We start from the raw sequence: 27,030 nt of genomic DNA, 5'->3' as shown, positions 1-27,030 counted from the left end.
CAAAACAACTGGCATGTTCCTTTCCATGTTTTTCTTTGTATATACTGTGCATGTAATGTATTTTATATAGACGTGTAATCATTCTATTGCTACTTTCTCTTGTAAATTACTTTCTCGTGTTGGTGAGAATGCCTCTGAACAACACGCGGTCTTTAAAGGGCTAAATAGATATCTACTGCATAAATGATAGTAATTGAAATATCTTTCCATACATTGTCAGATGGTCAGGCTGGCCAGTTAATCAGTCCATAGCTAATATTTGAGGGGGACACGAGGCTTTGGAGGTAAATCAGGTAATGCAATGGAGCAGGAGGGTTTTGCAGAGAGTAGGGTAGGGGGGAAGTAACTTTTTCTAGGGACCTGGAGAACATTTTCTTGTTGGTGGGTGGTAGGCCTTGGAAGAGTGGTTGTCAAAGTAGGATTCCCGTGGCTCAGGTGTGAGCACTGGCATGCGTGCCTGACCTTCAAACATCAAAGCCACAGGCTAGCAGCCCAGCAGGCTTAGGCTATGACTGGTGTTTCTCCGCCACGCGCCGCCACGTGCCGTCGCAGACCCGCCCCCTGCTGCTCCCGGCCACGCCCCTCACACGCGGCTTTCCCAGTTGCGGCCCGCAGCCCCGCCCTCAGGCGACCTCCGCGAGTGCCGCCTGCTCTCCGATGTAGCCACGCCCCTGGCCACTGGGCCACGCCTTCGTAATCCGGGCCCCCGGGGCGGCTCCGCCCCCAAGCCGCTCACAGGCGCGGGGGCGGGGCCCTGCGCGATGACGTGGGCGGGCGTGCGCGTTGACGACCCGCGTCTCTGTTAGTCAGCGGAGCGGCCGAGGCCGGACGTCGCGGCCGGAACGCGGAGCCGCGAGCAGGGCTGAGTAGCGGCCGCGGCCACCGCGGGACGGCGCCGCTCACCGCTACGGGCTTCCCTGTCGCCGTTGGCTGCGCAGCCGGGTGAGTGCGCGGGCTCCGCGGCCCGGGCGGCCGCCTCCTTTCCCCGGCCGTGACCCCCTCCCGGGAACGCGCGCGGGGCGGGGGCGGCGCGGGAACAATAGCGCGGGCGGCGGGGGCAAGCGGGGGGCGTGGTCCACTCGGCGCGACCTGGCTCCTCCACTCTGGCCGGTTTCCACGCCGCGCGGGGAGGACGGAGCCGGTGGGCGGCAAGTTCGGAGGCTCTCTCGGCGGAGATCGGGCCGGCGCGGCCGAACATACGTCTCCCGCACCCACGGGGAGCGTGTTTTGACTGTGGGCGGTTTCTTTGTGCGGACGTGAGTGCCGCGACGCCGAGAAGGGCCGGGTGGCCGCGAGCGCGCCGGCCTGCGGGCCGCGCCTGCAGAGGGGCGCCTGGCTCTGACCTTTTGACTTTCCCCACCACTGTCTCTTTGTCTTGCGCCTCCTGGGTTCCCAGTCCAGACTGGGTAGAACCAAGTCCATTTTAAAGTACCGTAAGGAACATCTTGCGTTTCCATTCCCGAAAGTTCCCCACGCCACCGGGGATTTAATAACATGTTGACTGCACAGTGTCCAGTAGCTGCTATTTTTACTTCTGAAATGGAAGTGGTCTTTCTAGTAAGATTCTGGTCTGTCAGCCTATTGTGTTTTGAGATCAGCATCCACCAAGTACCTTTTGATCAGTTAGGACATCTGTTTATTTCATTCATTCATTCGGCAACTGTTAGTACTGTATCCAGATGGAGAGGATGTGAAGGCCAAGTGAAAGACCCTTAAGAATAGGGTACTTTGGAATAGAACAGATGTGCCTTTAAATGACACGGTTATATAAGGGATGTATGTTAAATATGGTATTTGCCTCGTTTTATTGGAACTTCTAAAGGTAATGTGTTAGGAAGAAGAGCTAGATTTGCTTAAATATGCCATCTTTATTCTTAAATCTTACCACCACCACCCCAATTTTCTTGTCGTACTCTGAGTGAACATGTTTACTGCTGTGTCTGATGAAAAGCAAGCACTCAAAATGGTAGTTGGAGGCCTTTCTTGCATCATTTCTCTAGCGCCTAGCATGGTAGTCATACACATTGAGTTGATTTAAAAAAAAAAAAAAAAACTTTTATAGAGGAAAATTGAAAGCTTTAAATTCCCCCTTAAGTTTTAGGAATGCCATACATCACAGTTGGCTAGATCATAAATTAATAGAGGATACTACCTGTTGAGAAAACAGAGGGTTTGGAAATCACTGTTTTTGTTTTTATACCTCACTTCTAGGGCATTTACTATTTTAAAACCACCCCTGATTTTTTTTTAACATATAATTAATAAAGTAGAAACTTGGGGGTGATGGCGGAAGGTTGTCTGTGAGTACATGTTTAAAACTTGAGCATCCATAACTTGAAAGTCAGAGATGCTCCAAAATCTGAAACACTTAAGTCCTTTGTAGATAAGGGGCATTCACTTGGTACTTTGCCATCAAGTTGGGTAATTTGTTCACTTCTAATATTTTAGATAAGTGCTTTTTGCAACCATATGTATGAATACACCCAGACATAACAGTAGTGTTTCATTAGGAATCTAACATGATTTCATTTTTCTCCTCTAAAAGAATTAATGTCGAGGGTGTTTTTGAAGGGAGGGGGTACATACCACTGTGTGCATGTGAAAGCCAGAGGACAACTTTGTGGGGTTGATTCTCTTCTTTTACCTTTATGTTGTTTCTAGACATCAAACCCAGGTTCCCAGACTTTTAGGGAATGTATCTTTACCGACTGAACCATATTTATCTTTTTCTAGCTATTATTTCACATGTTTTTTTATTATTTCTTTGAGTAGAAAAATACAACACACACATGTCTTTTACAAATATTTTATTTTTAATAGTTTAGAGCTGGTTAATGTTTTAGAATTGCTTATTGGAAAGGTCAGGTTTTAACTTGTACTTACCCAAATCACAAAGCATATGGGTTTAAAACTCAAAATATTATGAATTTATTCAAGTTTTGGCAATTTCCACTATTTAAGAAATATTTCTTTTCGATATGAAAAGTAGTTCAGATGAACTTACTGTGGAATAGGGATGAAAAATAAGAAAATTATTTTATTACTGTGAGCGATAGAACTTGAGGCACCAAACTTTTATTGCTTTGCCTAGCTAAGTATATGAGGTTCCAGAAGGGATTCCTGAATTAAATCATTTGAGTGGCTCACACACAGACAGACTGCATACATTCAGTTAGGTTGTTTTCTAAATTCTGATGTTTAAACAGCTTTCTTGAGATTTAATTCACATAAAGAGTGGCCCATATATTTTTTACTGGTTTTTAGTCTGTTTACATAATTATGCATTGATTACTACTATACCATTCTGGAGCATCATTGTGCCACAAAGAAAACCCCCTTTTTAAAAAAGCAGTCTGGTGTTTGAAAGGGAGAGAGTATGGGTTCTGTTAATAAATATGTCCCCTTAATGAAAAGGGTATCCTTTAACTGTCTTGGTATATTAGGAAATTGTATATTTCATGTTCCTTTAATCCTGAGAGAAATTACTTGGAAAGGAAATTAGTATAAGAATTAATTGAGCCATATGTGTACATTCCTGTAATCCCAGGGCTTTAGAGGCCAAGGCAAGATGAGTTTGAGGCCAGCATGGGCTATGCAAGCTAAAGAATAAATTGTTACCAAATGAATGTAATTAGAATTCCATGAATGAAATTATGGAAATGGTCTGGAGAATATACTAGATGGCCAGTGAAACAGTAATTTGTTATTGACAACTAGCCATAAACCATCCTAGTGGTAATTGAGGGGTTGCTAAATAGGAGCCAGCTTCTTGTTGCCTTGCTTTGGCTGTCAAGTGACAGATTTGAGTCATCTCCATACTCGAGATGCTTTGCTGCAGGTGTAGAAGTATAATGTCTGATTAAGATGCCAGTTCTCTAGAAGACTGATAGAGTCAGTAATATGGACCTTTCTGATTCATGTAGGGCAAGGGAGTCACAACCCTGGAGCTTTACATATGAATCACTTGCCTGTTTGAACTGTGATGCTTGTCTCAGACCCAGTCACTACCTGAATGAGGCTCTCCTGACCTTTGGTTTTAGAAGAGTCGGAATTTACTAAAATGTGACAGGAGTACTGAAGTGAGTTTACTCTGTCATTCAGAGCAGTAGATGGGAATAAAACAGTCCAAGAATCATACCCATGTTCCCTTGGTACTTTGTCATCAGCAAGTATGGAGCCTGCTGCAGGTTGTTCATTGGAGTCCTTCAGTGACTGGAAAACTCCAGGCAAGAAAAGTAAGAATCACAGAAACTTGTTAGTTTATTTCCAGTATCAGACTTATACAACCGTTTTTGCCATAAGCCAGGTTTTCTTTGAATGGCAAATTCTATTTGTTTCACAGCACCATACCTTTTGATGAAATATTCCCCAAGACTGGAAGATGTGAAAATGGAGAGTTCATTAACCCCCAAGAAGCTTATGGTCAAAAGATGACACTTGAGGAATGACACAGTGAAAAGGATGTGTGAAAAGCCTCCCCCTACCAAAGCCTGCTGCAAATCTCTGAACAGGCTGCATTTCACTAAAATTTAGCTTTCAGAATTTGTGTGTGAGAGAGCTTTGAGAAATTTGTACCTTTATGTTGTGAGTTATATATGAAATAGAGCAGATACCTGTGTTTCCTATTGTACATTCAGAGATTTTCAGATTTGGTTAAAATTTTTCAATTCTTTAAAAAGTTTAGGAATCAAAACTTAGGAAATGGCCAGCATGACTTAGGGCCGTCTCTGATTCCTACTCCATATTCCAAATGTAACTAATTTTGTGCATAGCTAGTTCAGGTTGTAGAGCATATCTGAGCCTGCTTTATCATTAGCATTAGATGAAAAGAATAATATCACACATTTCATAGGGTCCTGAGGTTTAAACTAGGCTGTGCATAGACTGCTTTGGTTGTTGGGTGGTAGATAAAGCATCCAGGAAGTTTTAGAGTTTTCACTTTTTTTTTTAACTTTGAATGTGTGCAAATGTCAAGTAAACTTAAAATAATTTTGAGTAGAATGCATATTCAGATTCTCCAGATATACTGGTTATTCTGTCTACATCTCTAGTGGATTTGTTAAAGTTTAAAAATCTCCAACTAATCTGAATTGACTGAGATTATTTGTGTTAACATTTGGACCAGTAATCCTCTCTGCCTTAAAATTTGGAAACATTCCAAAAACAAATAATACTATCTGGAACAATGCCATGTTGGCTTTTTTTTTTTTTTTTTTTTTTTTTTAAGCTGTTTCCTACAACAGAGTATTCCGTATGCTTAGATATTTTGGCAAATATCTGTAAAATAGGAACCTAGGAGCTGGAAATAATTCTAATCATGTAACACATTTTGAAGAAAATGGAATGCTTTCTCATCTTTTATGTTTAATCTTACTGAGGCCATTGTAACCACAGCAGTTCATTGGAGTTATTAGTTTTCTGTACAGTTTTTAGGATTACAATAAATGGTATGTCATATTTCTTGTTCCCTTCTTACGGATAGTGACTATGAACACACTGATGTTACACAAGCCAGATAATTTATTGAGAACCCACTTTATGCCACTTTAGGAGCCTGACGTGTACTGAAGTAAAATCGATCTCCCTTCTGTGGTCTGAATATAACTTCATAGGGGATAAGGACAAGCATGTGTGTTCTAACACACTGAAGCAATGATGTTGGCCATTTCACTGAGAATTTCTTTAGCCTTTGAGACACTTGAAAAAGTCCCAACCTTAACATGGTTTAGCCCACCTTTGAATGATATTGCTGGCTTAATAAAGTGCAGAATGCAAAGTATCTTTCCCAATGTTTGATTATAGTTGAAAGTGTACAGAAGACTCAATCATAAAAAACAAAACTCACTGAATTTGTTTCAAAAAGAGTATTGAAGTAACTTTATGGGAGAGAAGATGTTGCTGTACAATAAAAGCTGTCCAGCTTTTATTGAGGCTCTGAAGATAACACTTGATCTGTGCTAGGAGCACTTTTAAAAAGTGAATTTTTGAGAAGTTTTCTGTTGCTCAGAGGATCCAGCCTGTTAGCCACCATATTGCTAAGGACAGTCCCACACACCTGCCTTGCTTGGGATGAGGCATCAAAAACATTAAGTACTTAGAATATTACTGAAGGCTGTTAGTGAGGTGGAAACTTCCTATTCCCTGACTCTTGAGAGGATGGGTCCCTTACTCAGAAGTTATTTGAGTCAACTGGAGGTGAGATAGAAGAGGGAAAAGCTACTGCTGCAAAAACTAGAGAAAGGCTTTCTGCAACCACAACAAAACCAAAGCGGTCTGACTTTGTTACACTGAGAATTTATTTACATTTCATTTATATTTTGACAGAGTAGTACGCCAACTTTAATCCACATTTCAAAGATTTAAAAAAGGATACACAGTTAAGCTTCTCACTGTGCCAGCCACCCAGTTCCTCCACTATTTCTATGGGTCCTTCCAAAGGTGATTTATATACAAGTAAGTGTAGATCTGTCTTGTCCAAAACCCTGAATCTGTTTCAGAATTAAGGCTTCTTTAAGGTGAATTGCAAAAAGATGAGACAGTGTTGTCTTCCACTTTGTGCAGACCCTGAAGGTTGGGATAATGAGTGGTGTACCCAACCTTTTGATGGTGACAACACCTTGTCACCTATAGGGCTCACATTTGAGAACTGTACATTGGAGTTAGCCTCCAAAAAGCAATAGTAGCAGCAACCCAGTGTTTTAAGAAAGCTTAGTATTTGTGTTGAGCCACATTTATAGCTAGCCTCAGCTACATGCAGGCTCCTGGGTCACAGGTTGAACATAACCTACATGTAATCAGACACACTAATAAGCGTAGATACTACAATAATTGGCACAGATAAAGATTATAAGTTTCTTGCCAGTTCTTGTCAGACTTTTAAGAAACCTTTTGCTTTCATTTTCCTGGAATTTGGTCTTTCCAGGAAGAGAGCCATACTGAATTCCCACTGTCCCTCTTCCCTTTGTATCTCAAAGTGATGCAGATTTGCTGTTCTTTTCATGGTTTTTTTGTTTTGTTTGTTTTTTTTTTTTTGTTGTTGGTTTGTATTTTTTCTCAATAGAACTTAGAGGTTATTTCATGTCACTTGTAAATAGCATTGTTTTAAGTAGCTTTGTGGTGTTCCATTGATCTAGTCTGTCTGTCCTCCTATTATAATATACCATGCACAAGGTAGATTAAGCAACAGAAATACTCACTTCTCTTGGTGAGGGCACTCTTTTCCCTGTATTTTATTTTCACATGGCAAGAGAGCATTTTGGTCTCTTCCTCTTCTGAGAACATTAATTTACATTTAGGAGCTCATCTAACATTAGTTCCCAGTGGTCATCTCCACCATCACTTTATAAGTTATGACTTTATACATGCATTCAGGGCGGGTACAATATCAAGTGTTTAATTTCATTGTGAAGGTATGCCATTTGCCCAGGTGTGTTGGCTCATGGGGTTTAATCCGGATGCTCCAGGAGCAGGAGCAGGTTTATCTGTGAGTTCAAAACCAGCCTGGTCTACATAGTGAGTTCTAAGACTTACATATTGAGTCCCTATCTTTAAAAAAGGAAGGAGCGCTATTTTAGTGGCTTTTTTTTTTTTTTTTTTTTTTGATGTACAATTAGGCTGTTTTTGACTACCTAGATTATCTTGTACACATACCACTTCACACATTGTAGAAGTGTATAGGATAAATTTGTAGTGATGAAACTGCTGGCTCAGTGTTTGTGCATTTGTAGTTTTGATATTTGTCACTAAAGTTGTCCAGTTTCCATTAGACCATCACTAGGTAAGGGTAACTACTTCTCTCTTCATTGCCCTTAGGAGTGAAATTAAGCATCATGGAAGGACTATTTGTATTTCTCGGGAACTGACCTTATCCTCGACTTGTTACTCATTTTCTTAGATTGGAGAATTTATTATTATTATTATTATTATTATTATTATTATTATTATTATTATTTTCTCTAGGGAAATACCTCCAGGCTGGCTATTGGAAATACATTTTCCAAATTTACTGTCTGCCTTTCCAGGGTATTGTTTTACATATGTGCCCAACCATATTTTTTGAATCAGGTAATCATCCAGTTGCCTCAGCATTATCTAATAAATAAATTTTTGTCTTGCTGATTTAAACTGTCACTTTTATTATTTACTGAATTTTCACATGTGCTTAGGCCATGAATATTCCCTTGACCTCTCTGCTTTTAGAAACCAAGTCATTCTGTTTTAATTGCTATATTTTAAAGTGTGCTTTCTGTTGGGACTAATGCCCTTTCATTAATTTTTTTTTTAGATATTTTGTTTTTCCGGGCTTCTGGCTTGTTTGTGTATGTGAATTTTAAAAAATTTTATCTTTGCTATGTGTTTATGTGGAGGGGTCAGGTTTATGTATGGTGGTGTGTGTGCGCACACATGCATAGCAGGTCAAAGAGGGCAGGAGAGCCTGTAGAGCTGGCATTACAGACAGATGTGAGCTGCCTAACATGGGCACTGGGAACTGATTGTGGGTTCTCTGTGAGATAATACACACTCTTAACCACTGAGCCATTTCTCTAGCTTTATGAACTTTCATAATTAACCTGCCAGGTGTGGTCTCTACCCCTCCTCTGCCAATCTGTTGCTATTTCTGTTGGGGTCATTTTACTTTTTTATTTTATTGGGATAACATATACATTGTATGTGCATAGCCCAATAAAAGTGTGTCTGTGTATTGTACATTTGAGAAATCTGCTGGTCATGATAGAGAATAATTCCAATACTGAGAGTTTTCACACTGGTTGACATTTTCTCCACCCACCCCCAGATATGATTGAACTCGATTACATACATTCAATTTGCCATGAAAATTTGGTTTTTGTATTTAGAAGAGAATTGCCAACACTATGATGCCATAGAAAACTTTTACTATTTGTTTAAGTGTCTTTGTGAGCCACCATATGAGTGCTGAGAACCAAAAAAGTTCTCTGGTAGAGCAGCAAGTGATTGTAACCTCTGAGCCATCTCTCCAGCCCCAGTTTTTTTTCTATTTTTTTGTTTTGTTTTGTTTTTGTTTGTTTAAAAATTTCTTGTTTTTCTTGCCAAATGTTAAATGGGGATATTAGCAGTCTGTGATGGTGAGCATGGATTTAGTAGTGAGCTTCATTGTTGTGTATTTGGCCACACATATAGACTGCGATTTGTGCACATAGCACCTAGAGATAATTTTTTTTTTAAATGTAGCTTAGCTATCAGAAGCATGCAGTCAGTTTAGAAATTAAGATCTATATATGTGAGAAGGAGTGAGTGTTTATGGGAAGGCTTAGAAAAGTGATACTGACAAAAACATGTCAGAAAAACATGGGTAAGGTAAAGAGAATAAGTTTGATTTGACTCTGAGGTTTCTGGTCTCATCCTTGATTGAAGATACTTTCCTGAATTCCATAAGAATTACATTTGCTGACCATCCCACCTGGCCCAAGCCTCCCTCCAAGTAGCTTCCTACTGTTGAGTCAGCTGGAGAAGAGAGGTGGGGAGCACACTCAGGCACTCAGGGGAAATGTGATTCCCAGAGTATTTAGTTGATACTGAGGCCGGCTCACCATGTTCCAAGTACAATGTTTTACATATGTATATTGTTTAAGCATCCCTTGATGACCTGAAGCATGCTGATCCATTTACAGATGAGGAAACAGTAACAGAGATTACTGGAAAGTTGCTGATGGTCTTAATGAACAGTTCTTTTAAACAAGAAAGAAGCTAAATTAAAGTTGATTAAATGATGAAATGTTATTTGTATTGTTTTTGTTTTCTTAGATTGAGATAAAAGCAAGTTCAGACACAGTGGATACAGATATTTAAAGGAGGAAACTGAGGTGTAAGGAGTGAGTGAAAATGGGCATGTTCAGGAGAGGGCATATTTGGCCGGTGTCAGGATTAATGCTTCTCATCACATGAGGGAATGAAATCAGTCTGTGATCCTCAAAGGAAGCTTAGTGTTCAAAGGTGATGACATACCTCTGATTCTGATGTCTGTGGTTTTTGCTTTTTCAATGAAGTGTGTCATTCAGGCCAGCAGAAGAGCATGAGAATGTCATAAGTTTGAAGTACTTTGCTAGGTGGTATTGATTGTTCATTGAAGGTTTGAAATCTTGAATTTAAAACTCTGTTAACCTAGTTCGTCACCCCTGCCCCAACTGTCAAATACCACATTATTTAACTCATTAGAAAGAAGTACAAGTAAGGCGTTCAGATTTATTCAGGGTGAGGCTTTGCCATGTTTAATCCAGTTTTTAGGGGAATCAAAACCAATAGGAGATATGGCTCAGTGGTTAAGAGCACTTGTTCTTGTAGAGGTTATATTCCCAGGACCCACAAGGAGTGGCTCATACCTATCTGTAAACTCCAGTTACAGGAGATCTGATTGAGCATGAAGTATGCATGTAGTGCACCTACAGGCAGACAAACACCAATATACATAGAAATAAATAAATCTCTAATATTAGTTTATTTTTTTGAGACTGGATCTTCACGCTGTGGCTCTGGCTGGGCTGGAACTCAATTTGTAGACCATGTTTTCTTTGAACACAGAGAGGTCCATCCTCCTGACTGCTCTCCCTCTTCAGTGCTGTGATTAAAGACCGTCACCACCACACTCAGCTAAATAAATTTTTTAAAATAAGATAGGAGGTACAGGTAGATATATTTCTAAGAATGTCCTAGTGTGAGGTTTGGCAGGTCTGCAGTCTGTTTCATAAATAGGTAGAAGAAGAACTCTTTAGACCAGTGATTCTCAACCTTCCTAATGCTGAGGCCCTTTTAATTCAATTTCCCATGTTGTGACCACAGACCATAAAATTAGTTTCATTACTACTTCATAACTAATTTTGCTACTGTTATGAATCATAAATATCTGTGTTTCTGATAGTCTTAGGTGACTCCTGTGAAAGGGTCGTTTGAACCCCAAAGGGGTTGAGACCCACAGATTGAGAACTGCTTTAGACTGATGTGTACTGTTTTTTTAAACATAATTTTTTTTTTTAATTGACTCCGGGAATCTCATATCATGCACTGGAATCCCACCCATTTCCCAGTCACTCCATGTGTATCCTTCACCTTTGCAGTGTGTTCCCCCACAAAGAAAACAATAAAGTACTAATAAAAAACCACGTGGTTCCTCCATCTTCCCTCCTCTCCATCACCTCTTCAGTCCTCTTTGGCATTGAGAGCTACTGTGTATCATGCAGTGTATCTTCTTGTCCAAACAGCTTTACTTGCAAATGTTCATTGTGAAATGTGCTGTTGGACATGTTCAAGGCCTCTGGCTTCTAGTACACCATCAGTACTGAACCCTCACTGAATCTCCTCTTGGGTATCCTGCTGTTGCCCAAGTCATGGAGATCCTGCAGTTATGCTTCTGCAGGACCGGGGCCAGTCCTTTCATGCTGTCTAGCAGGTCATAGATGGAGTGAATGTTGGGGTGGACCAACTCAAAGGACTGGATGTGGGCCTGGGCAGTAGCTGAATTGGCTAGAGGTCATTCAAGAGTTTCTCTGCGGAAATTTTTAAAATTTCACTCAGTGTGATTTCTCAATGCCTCCTCTGAGTTAGTAAATGGGAGAGTAATCAGCTAGGGTTGTCTTGTTTTTGTTTGTTTGTTTGTTTGTTTTAACTCTTTGGGGGCCTGCCACCCAGCTCCCATATAAATACATGGAAACTTATTCTTACTATGAATGCCAGCCTTAGCTTGGCTCATTTCTAGCCAGCTTTTCTAACTTAAATTATTTTATTTCTTTTTAACTACAGTTTGCCTCTGAGCTTTTTTTTAACCTCTATTCTGCTTTCCTTTACTGTGTGGCTGGGCGGCTGGCCCCTGGTGTCCTCATCTTCTCATTCCTCCCTCTTCTCCCTGAACCTACATTTCTCCTGTTATTTATTCTCTCTGCCTGGCATCCCCACCTATTTCTTTGTCCTGCCTAGCTGTTGGCCATTTAGCTCTTCATTAGACTAATCAGGTGTTTTAGGCAGCCAAAGAAACACAGCTTTACAGAGTTAAACAAATGCAACGTAAAAGAATGCAATACATGTTTGCATCATTAAACAAATATTCCACAGTGTAAATGAATGTAACACATCTTGAACTAATATTCCACAGCAACTGAGTTTGTAATTGTGTCTTGTCACTTCATATCCATATCTTTTAGTAGGATAAATGATAGCAGAAAGAATGTAATTCTATAGTACACATTATAGATACAAGAGTGTTGACAATTTGATTTAGTGTGTATTAGTATCTTAATATATGTTTGTAACTGGTTTTTGGTCTTTGTGAGCTAGTTTATGTTCTTTATTAACCTGTTTCCATAGTTCTGACTTGCAGAGTCATGAATTTACCATCACCTGACTGCTGTATTTGAAGAGGAAAAGCAACTTTTCTGTCGTGCCTCATCTGTTTTGTGTTGAGAAATGAATTACTGAAGTGTTCTATTTTCAGTGGTTTTCTCAACAATCTTTGATGAAACTTTTAGAAGATGGAAGAAGTTGTTTCTTAAACTGGTTGCCTTTCTTTATGGCCTCTTCTCTCAAAGTTAATATGGTGTATGTGTCCTAAGAGCTTGTTTAAGAGCAGTGTTTCTTTGTTGTACTTGTCCACACACTCTGCTTCTACTATTTGGTAGGTTGGTTATCTTTCATTTTGAGTGCCTTATTAACTGATCCCCTTAATGACTCCCAACTTATTTAGAAGTCTTATATATATAACAAGTTGAAAGACACTTACAGGGACACCCCTACTGTCATTTGTATGGTAATTAGCATTCCATAATCTCCCAACCACCATTACTTTAAATTTTTGTATTTATTTTAAATGGTCCAATGTGAAGCTTTGACTAGCCTAGTACTAAATTTATAGACCAGGTTGCTCTCCTGCCTCTGCCTCCCAAATGCTGGGGCTGTAGGAACGTGCCAACAGATCTGGTTTGTTTGTTCCTCCAAAGATCAGTATGCTACATCCAGGTGCTGTGGAACTCTTTCTTTAGAAGGTATTTTCACACATGGTAGTTCATATTGATACTGGTGAGGTAGGCTATGATCAGAGTCCTGTTCCACTGCCCATTTGCTTACAATCCATAGCTGCTGTCTCTAGCCATAGTTCATACTGTTAACCCACTACATTTATCCTTACCTCTTTTTCCCTTCTGTGATGCTGGATCCTTGAACACACCAGGCCAGTTATCAGGTAGATGGTGCCCAACTTTGGATTTAACTGGTTGTTTCCGTGTGCTTAACTTGTATCTTTATGGACTGCTTCTAAAAACAGAAGCTTGGATAACAGACTGTATTGTATTGAGGATTTTCAGCTTTGATGCTACTCTATACATTATATGCATATGTAAGACAAGGCTTAAGTCATTACCTTAAAGTATGGTCATGTAGTTAAAAAGGTATTTCAGCAGAGGTGTTACAAAGACCAGAACTAACCTCATGCTGTTAGTAATTGGTCAGTAGGATGACATTGTGATTCTTTGTTTCTTGTTTCCCAATAGATTTTACCTGTTATTTTTAGCATTCATTGATTAGCTTTGGTTGAATCAATTAGCTCATTTGGTCTTGCAGAGTAGTGTTCTTTTTCTAACAATCTTTTTGAGTCTATTAACCAGCTTTCAATTCTTTTCAAAGACTTTCCTGAGTCAGGCTCAACAATGCTATATCGAGTAACAACACTGTATCTGATGCATAGTGAGGCCTGTGGTTCTGCATCATGTTCTTCCTTCCCCTCCTGTTGATCACAGTGTCATAGGTGTCACTTCTGTTACTATAGTGCCTTGGTGTGATGTTGCAAAGGCCACATATTTAAGCAAAAGTTTTGAGATGCCTAATTGAACTAATTGGAATTATTTAGGATTCCTTGTGTATACTTTTGTATTAGTGTCCTTTGCTGCCATTCTTATGAATAGTGACATTTCTTTCAAAAGATCAAGGCTTTTTTTTTAAAAAGGTATATTAAATCTAGAGTATGAATTTTAAAGTATTCTGTGATATAAGGTTAAATGAGACAAACACTTCATAAGTCAGTGTAGCTGGTATTTTAGTATATAGTTCTTGCTCTAATTGGAGGGTTATTTTATAGAAAAAGTATGTTTTAGTCAAAGTCCTAAATCCTGGGTCAGAATTTAAAATTTTTTACTCTTTGATATGTTAACATGGCATTCCTACATCCCCTTTCCTGGCTTATTTTTGCCCTGTCTGCCTTCCTGGAGTTACTAGAACCTGCCGGTTTACTCTATATGACACATTGCTTTTGAAAAGATTTTGCTTTTTGTTTTTGTTTTGAACCCTTGTCTCACTATATAGTCTTGGATAGCCTGGATCTCACACTGTAGACTAGGTTGGCCTTAACCTCACAGAAATCCACCTGCCTCTCCCTCTAGAATATTGGAATTAAAGGCTTGCATTCCCATGCCTGGCAACGTCAAGGGTTTTGAAAATTGCTGTTTTGTGATAGCAGGAAAATTCTTAGAGGTCTCATGGAATGGGCATAAATTTTCTGAAATTTTAATTTTCACTTGAGAGTTTGTCATTGTCTGAAGTGATTATCTCTGAAGTGATAAACCCACTTAATTCATTATCAAGGATATGTCTTATATGTGCCTTATTTCAAGTCTCTGTAGTTTATAACTGTAGCACTTAGGCAGAAGTAGGAGGATCCTGAGTTCTATACAGCCTCCTGAGGTGCTAGAGTACACACACACACACACACACACACACACACACACACACACAACCTACCTCTTATTTAGTGTGCCAGTGGGTTTTTTTTTTGTTTGTTTGTTTGTTTTTAATAAAACTAGTGTTCCATGAGAAAGTGGCTAACAAACACTTTTCTGGGGTGGCTTTGTACTGTAGCAGATAGTGGTAGAAAGTGCTTGTATACACTTCCCATATCACAACTCATATAATTTGAAAATCTTATATTACACAAGAATTTAACAAATTAATTGCAATGTGAAATCTGAATCTATATAATATTTTCATAGTGTATTAAAATATAGTTCAATGATATGTATTTTAAGTGAGCCTTGCCTGTGTTTGAGTTGAAACAGCATGTATTGATCATTTGGAAAATCGTGTTTCAATAAGGGCTCCCTAAATGTTGCCATATTTTGTTACATTTTTCATAGTGTGGTCTGTCAGTCTCATAGGAGACTGTCAGGTGAATGGGGCAAATGTTAAATATTCTGACTTGATACATTTGTTTGTCAGAACTTTGATGTAGTTTCTGCTTTTTTTTTTTTTTTTTTAATCTCTCATGCTGCATTCACTGTGTTCACCCACCACTGCTAACTAGCCCTACAGTTATTTCCTCCCGCTGCCATGGTTGTCTGCTGGGATCTCAGCATATAATCATTCTGTTTTCTGACATGTACACAATCCAAAAGATGGTGTATGGGCTGTGCCTGGAGGTGGAGAGCTAAGTGGTCATAGGATAGAGGTTAATATATGACTTGCTCATTGGTGGAAATGCCTACCCTGTTGGGCCAGAGCGCTAACTGTAAGAAGCTCAGTAATCATTGGTGTTGATATTGTCATGAACCATCAATTGCAGAAAATCAGCTTCATAACAGAAGCCTAAAATGAAGTGTGTCAAAGACAGCTACATTCAAATCAAAGGCAGACTTAAAGAACAGAGACCAGAGTAAGAGTGTTTCTGGCAGGAACCACAGGAGAAAACAAGCACACCCTTCTAATTAAAAAGTAAAACCTAACCTATCTGATCCTTTTTGGTTAAAACCTAGATCTAGATGCCATGGTTTCTCTGCTGTTCTACTGTGACTTCATACAGTTTTCTTTAAGCTTACTTTGGAAATGGAAGGTGCTAGCACATTTGGTAGTTACTTTGGATCATTTATCATCTATGGAGTAACAAGATTTAAAGCAGGTAGCAGTGATGTCATCTTGAGTTCTCTATTTTGACTGACTTATTTGGAATGGATTAATTGTTAAAAGAATATGTCTTGTAGGCTAAAACTGCATTTAATTAAAAAAATATTTACATGTGTATGTGCCACGTGTGATCAGGTGCTCTTAGAGGTCAGAAAAGGGCCTCAAATCCTTTGGAACTAGAGATACAGGCAGTGGATGTGATGTGTCTTGGAACCAAACATGGGTCCTCTGAAAGTGGCAAGGGCTCTTAACTAAGACACTGAGCCAACTCTCTAGCACCAAATGGAAATTTTAAAAAAGTTTATCTCTGACTCCCTTAGTTTTAGATAGGGAGGAAATCTGTGCTAATTTGATCTTTCTTCCTGATTAAGTTGTGAATTATGTAGCTCAGGCGTTTGCCTTTTGCTTCATACTTGGAAGTTTTGTCCTATGCATGTGTTGAATAGATTAGTTTTCAGCCAAATTCTTGGGAGGATTACTACTGCAGAACTCTGGTGCCTTTTCTCTAGCCTGTACACCAACCTATAAGTTCTAGTTACCTTTGTCTTCCTCTGTCTCCTTTGCTTGTCTTCCTCTGTCTCTTTTGCTCAGTGTTGTGTTCAATATGCCCCTTTCTTACAATATTCTGGAAATAACTCCTACCTTTATGGCAGGCAGAGCAGTTATAAAGAGATTTCTTAAGTTGCTTTTCCTTTTTCAGGGTATGCTGACTAGTTTTGTGTTAACTTAACAAGTCAGAGTCATTTTGGAAGAGGAAACCTCTTTGAGGAACATGCCCCCACCAGAACAGTCTGTGGTGTGTTTTCTTGATTAATGGTTGATGTGAGAGGGCCCAGTCCACTGTGGGTGGTGCCATCCTGGGCCAGTGGTCCTAGATGCTGTAAGAAAGCAGGAGCTAGATGTGGTGGTGCACACCTTTAGTCCCAGCAGAAGCAGGTGGATCTCTGTGAATTCGAAGCCAGCTTGACCTACATAGTGAGTACCAGAACAGCCAGGACTGCCAGAGATACCTGTTACACACACAAAAAGAAAGCTGGTTCAGTAAACCATGGGGAGAAAGCCAGTAAGCACTGTTTTTGCATGGTCTCTGTTTCGGTTCCTGTCTCCAGGTTCCTGTCCTGACTTCTTTCATGACTGTGATGTGAAAGTGGAAGTAAACTCACTCTCTGAGTTGCTTTATTGTCGTGGTGTTTTATCACAGCAATAGAGAAACCATAAGATGTGTGGGTTAGAACCCTAATCTGTTTTTTCCAGCATCTAATGACAGTTTAATTTAGCAAGTATTATAAGAGAGTAAAACTATTTCATTTACTGCGTTTAGGGGAACAGTTTTGAAGGGCCACATAAGCAAACAGTGTAGTGATACACTTGTGATAGTGTTATGCTTCTGAGAGAACAGGTGAAGTGTGCATTAAGGAAAACGACTAATCATTGGTAGCTTCAGTGAGATCTGTTTGGTGGTGACTGAATTTAGCATTGTGAGCTGTTAAAATAAATGAAAAGCTTGGAGAGATGGCTCAGCAATTAAGACCACTTGCTGCTCCTCCAGGGTACCCAGGTTCAGATCCCAACACTCATATTTAGTGCCTCAACAATCTCCTCTAACTTCAGTTCCACAAGATCTGATAGCTTCTTCTGGCTTTCAAGGACACCTGCCTGTATGTAGTGCTTACACAGACAGACAGACAGACAGACAGACAGACAGACAGACAACCTGTATGTAGTGCTTACACAGACAGACACACACACACAGAGTAAATAAATATGAATGAAAATTTTTAAAAGAGTAAATAAATTTGGTAGGGCCCCTGTTTTATTACTTTTATGACGAGAAGGAAATGATGGAGGTAGGTGGTTTGAAGAATGGAGAAAATTTGAAATGAGTGTTACAGAGAATAGTAACTGAACTCATAAAGGTAGACCATGACGTGACAGTTTTATTTATCTGTCCTCCTGTGCTAATTTCTATTTGGACATGATGTAGTCACAAGACAGTAAGTAGTTAGATTCATCTAAAGAGTTATATTTTTTGCAAATCTGGGATTTAAGGAGTTCAGTGTATTGATAAGAATATCTTTAAATAAGATGGAACATGAAATTTAAATTGACTAAGAAAGGATATAGTAAAAGAAGGTAGGTGGGGGAAGGCAGAGTTTTAAGATACTGAAGGCCCTCGAAGGTCAGATAATGTTTAAATTGATGATAATAAAGTAAAATGTGAGGAGAAGAGCTTATGGTTGTTAAGGGTCGCTGTACTATTTCTAGAGGTGAATCAATTCAGGTGTTAATCACAGGTGAGGAATAGACAGATGGGTAGATTACTATAGATCACCAACATCAAAAGAACTAAAAGACTTATGTTTTTGGAGGGCTTAGTCTCACTTATGGCTGTCACTCACAATAGCAGGGTTTACAGATTAAAGGGGAAAGTTTTAGTTAGGTGTGAAACTTATTGGTGATGGTGTGACTAGGCAGTTGGTAGATAAACCACAACAGGGGGACTGGGTTTATAGCTGAGTAAACATGAGCTTTCAAAGAGTGAGTTTTTGTGTCTAGGTAAGCAATGATGATAGCCACAGCGAGTAAGCAGGATACCTCTTAGTATCATTTGAGAGGACAAGGTAAGTGGCTGTTTAGATCATTTGGGATTTCATTCAAAGAAATAAAGCAGATGCTCTGCAGAGGGTTTGAGGATGCAGGGAAGTTTGGAGCTCCAGCACTAATGGCCCCCAGAAAGATTTAGGAGATTGGAAAGGAATGGAGGCCTGAATCAAATTCAGAGTTATGGAATGGAACTTCATGGTTATGACAGTTGGCAGTCATTAACTATTTTCTTTGACATGGTGGGTGTGAAGCCCAGTGCCCAGAACAATCGACTAATTTGACAGAAGTTAAAGGTTCTCTTGGTTACAGTTTTGACTTTTCCTTTCTGTTTGAAAGAAAAGGTGTAGAGGGCAGGAGTAAAGGGAATGGAGAAAAGATAGTTGTGCCATGCATAAATATATGTGGGAGTATGTGCAATAGCTTTGCCACTTACAAACCTGGGGTATTTGATTTGAACTTGCCGTGGTCTGGAATCTTTGATTGATGATCCAATGAATATTTCTGAGATGCTAGCAATGTCCCCAGTTAGCCAAGCTGCACTTAGGGAATGAGAATTTAAATAGTTGGTTAAAAAAAGAAAAATTATCAGAGTTAATTAACAACGATAATAATTTGACTCTAATTATGGGTCACCTACATGCCCACAGAGGCAATTCTGATGGGTAATATATTGGGTTGTGTTTTGAGACAGAGTTCAGCAAACTTAATATGTAACAAAGAATGACCTTGAATTCAGAATCCTCCTGCCTCAGCCTCACAAGTTCCAGAATTACAGGTATATGCCATCACAGATCAGCTTTTAGTTGGTTGTTTTGGAAAACTCTTGTATTTAAGTATGGTTCATGGAGCGTAACAAGTTTAGGGTAACAGATTTGCTTTTTCCATAATATTTTAAAACTGTACAAATTTTGTGAGCTTCTTTTTGAGTTTACAGATTCTGATACTATTTTTAATTCCCTGTTGTTATTCCTAAAGAGCTACCCCTGCTTAAAATTGTTGCCATCTGCTGTTTTTCCCAGTGGTTATTATTTTTTCATCATCTGTTTAGCCAAACCAGGCCACTGTGGCATTGGTGGACAGATAGATGACTGACCCATACAGGACAGTAGAACACATTCAGAAATTCAAGACTTTGTTTCATTCAAGGCCAATTGTGTGATTTTTGCTTTGTTTGAGATGGGGTTTTGTTATATTGTATGAGTTGGCTTCAAGCTTCTGCCTTCTGCCTCCCAAGTAGCTGGGATTACAGGTTCATGCCAGTGAGCTAGGCCTCCAATTGATTTTTGACAGAGGTGCTTACAACTTACTAGACAGGATGGTCTCTTCAGCAGGTAGTGTGGCATAGTAGTTTGGATATTGATAGGCTACAAAATGAACCTTTACTAGATTACCTGCTTTATACAAAACTTTCTCCAAAATGTCTTACAGATCTATATGTAAATCCTTAAACTATAAAATACCTTTTTCTCTCTTTGTTCTCATAGTTGCATTCCTAGTCCCTAACAAGATTAGTCTGCCCCTTTTCTCTATGTGTGGTGTGTATATATATTTATATACATCCCTCCCCCCAAGCTAGATTTAAAAAAGAAAAAAAGTTTTAACATCTATCTAAAATGTTGCATGTATCACATTAGTTTTATTGTGAGTAGGATTTTCATGGTATGAATGTACCAAAGATGTGTCAAGGATATAACTATTCTTTTTTTGTTTTGGTTTGTTTTAGACAGGTTTCTCTGTTCTGCTTTGGAACCTGTCCTGGAACTAGCTCTGTAGACCAGGCAGGCCTTAAAGGTGTGTGCCACCAGGTGTGTGCCACCAACGCCCGGCGACATAACTATTCTTGAAACATTTTACTTTCTTTGGATCTTTACTTATTTGGAATAAAACTCTTAAACAACAACAACAAAAAATTCTTCAGTTAAAACATCAGGTAACATTCTTAGGGAAACGAGCTAAATGAAGGCAATTTCTGAAAACTTAAGCCCCAGGCACCTAAGCTGGCTTTTATCCAGGAAGGCATACAAGAAGTTTTTTGGGTTTTTGTTTTGTTTTGTTTTTAAGGATTTATAGTTATTTTGTGTGTGCGGATTCTGCATGTATGTCTGTGCACAACCTCTCTGTATTCGCCAAGGAGGCCAGAGAAGGCATTGGAACTGAGGTTGTAAGTGATTGTGAGCCTTTGTAGGGCTGGAAATCAAGCCCAGGTCCTCTGGAACAGCAGTTGCTTTTCCATCAACTGCTGAGCCATCTCTTTACCGCACCTCCCAAAAAAATGGCATTTGCTTCTTCGTTTGTTTTTTGATTCAGGGTTTCTCTGTGTATCCCTGGGTGTACTGGAACTCACTCTGTAGACGCTGGCTTTGGTCTCAGATCTGCCTGCCTCTGCCTCTTGAGTGTTGTGATTAAAGGCATATGCCACCACTGCCCGACCCTGAACTTTTTTTTTTTTTTTTTTTTTTTTTTTTAAAGCATGGAAACTTTCTTTTCATCAGCCTTAAGCAGCATTTGAGAAACTGGAATATATGAGAGTCTTTCTCAAGTGGTGAGGTTTTGATAAGTTTTTCCTTATTTATGACTGTTTTAATTACAAAATATTCATAAAATTTACTGTTAATATACATACATTATTGTATGCCTGTTACCATCCATTACACATTTCTAAAATATTTTCTGAGCTCAAAAGGATATCCTGTGTCTGTGAAATAGTCATTCTCTTTGTTCCTCCTACCCTAGCTTCTTAATGCTGCCAATCTAGTTTTTATCTCTCTAGATCTACTTATCTTGATTATTTCATGTGATAGAGCCATACAATATATGTCTGGCTTAATGTAATGTCCTCCAAATTTATCTGTACTGTGGCATGTGTCAATACTTTTTGAATGATAGTTCATTGTGTATATGTACCTTAGTTGGTTTATCTGTTCATCATGTATTTGAGTTGTTTAAACCATTTGGATATTGTGAATAATGCTACTATGAGCATTCATGTATACATTTTTTATTTGGGTTATCTTTGTTTCTAGTTTTTTTTTTTTTTTTTTGAGTGTGAAGTTAGCACTGTAGTGTTTTAGCTTATTGAGGTACTCGCCTGTCATAAAATAATATTTCATCATCTTCTGTTCCAGCTAGTGATGTCCAGGGGTTGATTTCTCCACATCTTAGCCATTGCTTATTACCTGTCTTTTGTATTACAGCCACCCTAATGAGTATGAAGTTGTGTCCTCTGGGGGATGATTATTTTTGAGATTGTAATAATTACATCATTTTCTCCCTTTCCTTTCCTCCCTCCAACAGTTCCCTTGTACCCCTCAAGGTTTGGCCTTTTTTAAATTGTGTGTGTGTGTGTGTGTGTGTGTGTGTGTGTGTGTGTGTGTGTGTGTATTTAAATCTATAAATACAGGTCAGGCAGTGCTTCACATGCCTTGTAATCCCCGCACTTGGGAAGCAGGGAGTGAGTTCAAAGACAGCCTGGTCTACAGAGCTAATTCCAGGATACCCAGGGCTATGCAGGGAAAGACTGTCTCGGAAAACAAAACAAAAAACAACAACAAATGTGTATCTCCTGCTCAGTTCCTATGCTGTTGCTTGTACAATGTGTTAGTATATCTATTGGTGTTGCCCTTTGTCTTAGTTTTTGTTTCTATAGCTATGAAGAGACATCATGACCACAGCAACTCTTATAAAGGAAAACATTTGAGAATGGCTCACATGATGGGACATGGTGGCATTCAGGAAGACATGGTGTTGCAGAGAGTTCTACATCTTGTGCAGGCAACAGGAAGTGAACTGAGACACTGGGTGTGGCTTGAGCATATATGAGACCTCAAAGCCCACTCCCACAGTAACACACTTCCTCGAAGGAGGCCATTCCTACTCCAACAAAGCCGCAGCTAATTTTAAGGAGAAATCTGGCACTTGGGAAATGTTCAGAGATCCATAAGGATGACCCCAACGAAGAATCTAAGCAATAGTGGAGAGGCTACCTTAAATGTCCTTCCTCTAGGAGGGCCTAGACCCTACTCCAAATGACTTGACAGATTTTGATGATCTCTCCTGGAAGGCATCATCATCCCTGTGGAGTGGGGGAGGGGTGAATGGCATGGGAGGGAGAGGGAACTGGGATCGATATGTAAAACAAGAAAAAAATTTATATATATATATATATATATATATATATATATATATATGCCCTTCCCCTATAATGAGACTAATGACTACCTTATATGCCATCCTAGAGCCTTCAACCAGTAGCTGATGGAAGCAGAAGCAGACACCCACAGCTAAACACTGAGCCAAACTCCTGGAATCCAGTTGTAGAGAGGGAGGAGGAATGAGCAAAGGGGTCAAGACCAGGCTGGATAAACCCAATAGATACAGCTGATCTGACCAAATGGGAACACATGGGCCCCAGGGTTTTTGTTTTTTGGTTTTTTTTTTTTTTTTTTTTTTGTATGTTTGTTTGTTTTTTCAAGTTCTTTTTGTTTGCAGTTTATAGTTTCAATTAAGATATGGTTTAGTTGTGCCATTGTTTAGAAAGTTTGTCACATATTAGTTTTAAATTTTTAGTGCTAGGGACCAATGGTACAAATAGTTTTGTAAACTTTGATTGTTCCAGCTTTTAAATTATACAAGTTTATGTTTGTGTCTAGAGTTTCCAAGTAAAGTTAGAGGATTAATCCTTTCAGATACTAAAATATAATTAAAATACAAAAAAAGTTGTAATATTGGAACAAGAGTAGAAAATAGACAAAGAATAGTGAGCCTACAACCACCTATCTTCTGTGCATATCAGTAATTCCTATATTACAGAATACCATTGCAAGTAGTCCTTAAAGATGGTTGCCCTTCAGCTAACAGTACCCAGGTAATTTGATATACATAGAACAAAAATTGAATGTCTTCCTTCAAACCAAAGATCAGTTCTAAACTGAATGAAGACCTTTGTGTAAAAGGTTGTAACTGTAGAATTCTTAAAATATAAAGGAAGAAAAAGTATGCAATTTGGAAAACAGTTTCTTAATCAAGATTCCAAAAGCACTGACCTTGCAGAATGGGGCGGGGGGGGGGGGTGTGATTGGTTATTTGCAACACCTAACTTGAAAGGCCCCTTACCAAGAAAATGTAAAGAACTTTAGCAAATCAACTAGAAAAAATACGAGGAAAATTGACTAAGTAGACAGGAAATATGCCCAATCTTATTAGTACTTAGAAAAGTTCAAATTGAAATTTTAAAAGACAAGCAAAGAAACAAACAAACAAAACCCCTTGGAGTTAAAAGAGTTGGTACTTCAAGTTGGGAACTAAATTTTCTGTCACCTAGTAAAGTTGGAGGTGTGCTTATTCATCCTGTGAACCAGAAGTTAACTCCCAGACTTGCTGAAAAATGGGGCAAACACTTGAAAGTATAAGCAGATGTGGGTGTGTTGTAGCATCATTTTGATCACAGTGCATTCATACAGTGGAATATGATTCCACAAAGTTTATGATGAAGTAGTTACATATATACATTGGTAATGATAAGAGTGGACTCTGAGTCCATTGTATCACTGCCCTTCCAATCACATGCAGTTTCTTTCATTTTAGATTCTTGTTCATTTAATATATATCCACTTCACAAATCTATTGATCTCTTACAGTACTTTTCCTTATTTCCATTGACCTTGCCAAGTTCCTCAGGCTGTCCTACCTTCCTTGAGTTATTTCTGGCAGAATCTTTTTGTGAAATATTTGCACAGTCAAACCAGCTGTTTGTTCTTTTAAGCAGTTGCTGGTTTTGTTCTGTATTCCTTTCTTCCCACAATTCACTCCCTTTACTTATAAACAGTGAATCTCAGAAAGAAAAATAACTAATTATCCGTTTTCCAGACTAACTTCTTAGCTGAGATTTCTGTAACATTATTGCATTTGTGTCTTTTCTGACTCTTGTTTCTGCCTTCTTAGGTTTGTGTATCATAACCTAGTCTCCATGTTCCTTGGATCTGTTTCCCTTCATGGGAAAATTACAAATAAAAACACATTTTCTTGTTACCTACTCCTCTAGTTTTTTTGGGTAGTGTGGCTGAAATCATTACATTTTGGTAGTAAAAGCAGTCATACCAATGACTTATAATCTGATAACAATCTGTAGATGAGAAAAATGCACCTCCAAATTGGGAATGAACCCCACAGTGTTTTACTTTTTCAAGTGATTTGAATCTTCTAACAGTTTCAGACCTGATTTTCTGACTTTGATAAGCAATCAAGTTGATTTGAGTACTCTAAAGAGTTTTTAATTCACCTTACCAGTTTATTTGGGTTTTTGTTGTTGTTTGGTTTTGGGGTTTGCGTCTTTTACACTTCCTGAGGACCTGCACTTTTTAAGTTTGCATCAGCTCTGCTGGTGAGTTGGATAAGAGTCCAGCAGACCACAATTCACCACCCTATTTCTTCATAGAAGGTCAATCTGACTGAGCTTCTAAGGTCCTGGCCCTCTCTACCAATGGCTACCCACCTCGTGTTCTGTTTGCTGTCTGCTCTCTTTCAGGCCTTTATGTTCTGCAATGTCTGTTTAAATTCAGGTTATATAGTTAAAAAAATAAAAACAAAACACACCATGAGTGTTTACGTTTTCATCTTTACTCTCTAATATCTGATTTCTATTTAAATTTATTCTTACATTCATTTTTCTTGACACCTTCTTGGTTTTCTGCTGTTATTTATACACTGTTACCAGTAACATTTGCCTTATAAATAAACTTATTGTCCCTTAGTTGGCTCATGTGCACCACTTTCATTGCTCAAATTGACACTTGCCAGCCATTGTTCATCAAATCAAAAGTAAAGACAGTGCATTACATACTTAGAAAATTTTGTGTTTTTCTTTTTAACAACTGATTTGGAGCAGACTTGGTATGTTCTTTTGTATTCCTAGCACTTGGGAGGTGGAATTGTGAGAATTGTGAGTGTGAGGCCACCCTGAACTGCACATGTATTAAGTGCTGCAACTAGATAATAATTTTTCTTTTTGAGGTGGTGAAATGGGGTCTTGATATTGCAGCCCAAACTGATCTGTAACTCTTTATGTTGAGCATACTTGAACAGTGCTGGAATTAGGCTCAGGTCTTCATGGTTTGGCTTTGTCTGTCTTTATAAACGTTTCTTGATTTATCTTCGAGTCCTTTTAGATGTAAAATAAAGAAGTTTGTAAAATAGCAAATATGATCATTGCGAGTTTTCTTAAGGAAACAATTGCACTAACAATACTGCTCTAAATGTTATAAAAGAAGTAGTTAATGTCTGTCCATGTATAGAATCGTTTTTCTAGTTTGGCAATCTTTGGTCCTTTTTGCTGTTAAATTGCTATGCAGTCTTAACAATTTTGGAAGTTATTCTATCCTATGTATTGATAGAAAAATAATTATAACTTCTGACTGAACCATTGATGTAACTATGCTTAAGATGTATCCTCCCATTGACTGTACACTGAGATTTTTATTCCTTTTTATGGATTATCAAGTATTGATGAATTTATACTATGCTGTCTTGTATGAAAATTCCTAGATTTTGATAATTCTTGTTAGCTAAGATAATGGTAAAGAGATTTTAAATTCCATCTTTTGGAGGAAACGTAAGAGTATGTCTTGTCAATAAAGAATCTTTGGCAAATTATTTTTGTCCACTGATTTCCTAACATCTTAGTATTGGAATCTTATGTGACCGGAACACATTTAGATATAAGAAAGGAACTGCCAGCTGTCAAGCTATGAGCTTATTTAATGATTTATAGTTGTGGCATGGTAATTATGGAGTCAACTTAATCTAAAGTTAATTGCATAGTCCATTATTTAGTCACTTCTGAGTTTTATACTGCAGGGTTACAATATATGGTTATGCTCCATTCTGGTACTCAGTTTGGAAAGCACTTCCATGCAGATTGATATAGTTTTACCCTGGGTGTAGTTTCTAAAACTGGATATTAAACAATTTATTGTAGGTAGTGGCAGCCTCCTTGTAAACAAGTAAACAGCAAAACTTGGTTTCTTGAATGTGCAATACTTAGTCAATAAATTTCACTTTTATTTTCTGAACTTAAAATTAGATTAGAAGGTGTTGACCCAAGAACTATCTGAGGTATGTCTGACAAAGGAAATTTTAGTATTGATTGGGATTTCATAGTTACCTATATACTCTTAAAATAAAGACTGTATTAGTAAATGATGTTACCAATGGTGAAGGTCTTGTGTTTCCAGGTTATTGGCCCCTTTTTCAAGGAATTGAAGCAAAGCCCACACAGATCTGCAAAAATACTATGGAAACTTTATTTAAAACAAAGCAGTAGAAAATACCAGAACATACTACAAGGAAACAGCAGGCCATGTGAGTAAAAATACTCAGGGGCCCTGATTATTTTTCAAGGCTTCCTCTTATAGGGCTCAGAAGGAGCTGTTTGGTGACCTGGAGTGTAGTGAGCTTTGTTCTCTGTTTTGATTTACAGATTAGGTTGCATAATTTTTTTCCTCTGATCATGTCTCTTCCTAT

General features: G+C 38.7%; 1 protein-coding gene across 3 annotated transcripts in view; it reads left to right on the top strand.

Annotated features, from left to right (window-relative positions):
* The first annotated feature begins 773 nt into the window (after window positions 1-773).
* Window positions 774-27,030, top strand: part of Mapk8 (mitogen-activated protein kinase 8) — a 56,363-nt gene continuing 30,106 nt past the window's right edge. For all 3 annotated transcript variants that reach the window (XM_051202660.1, XM_051202659.1, XM_051202661.1), the window contains exon 1: window positions 774-942. The gene's annotated coding sequence lies outside the window, so the exon portion shown is untranslated. The remainder of the gene's footprint in view (window positions 943-27,030) is intronic.

This window comes from Phodopus roborovskii, unplaced genomic scaffold (assembly GCF_943737965.1).
Source record: "Phodopus roborovskii unplaced genomic scaffold, PHOROB, whole genome shotgun sequence".
Classification (NCBI taxonomy): domain Eukaryota; kingdom Metazoa; phylum Chordata; class Mammalia; order Rodentia; family Cricetidae; genus Phodopus; species Phodopus roborovskii.
This window is presented reverse-complemented; position numbering and strand designations above follow the sequence as displayed.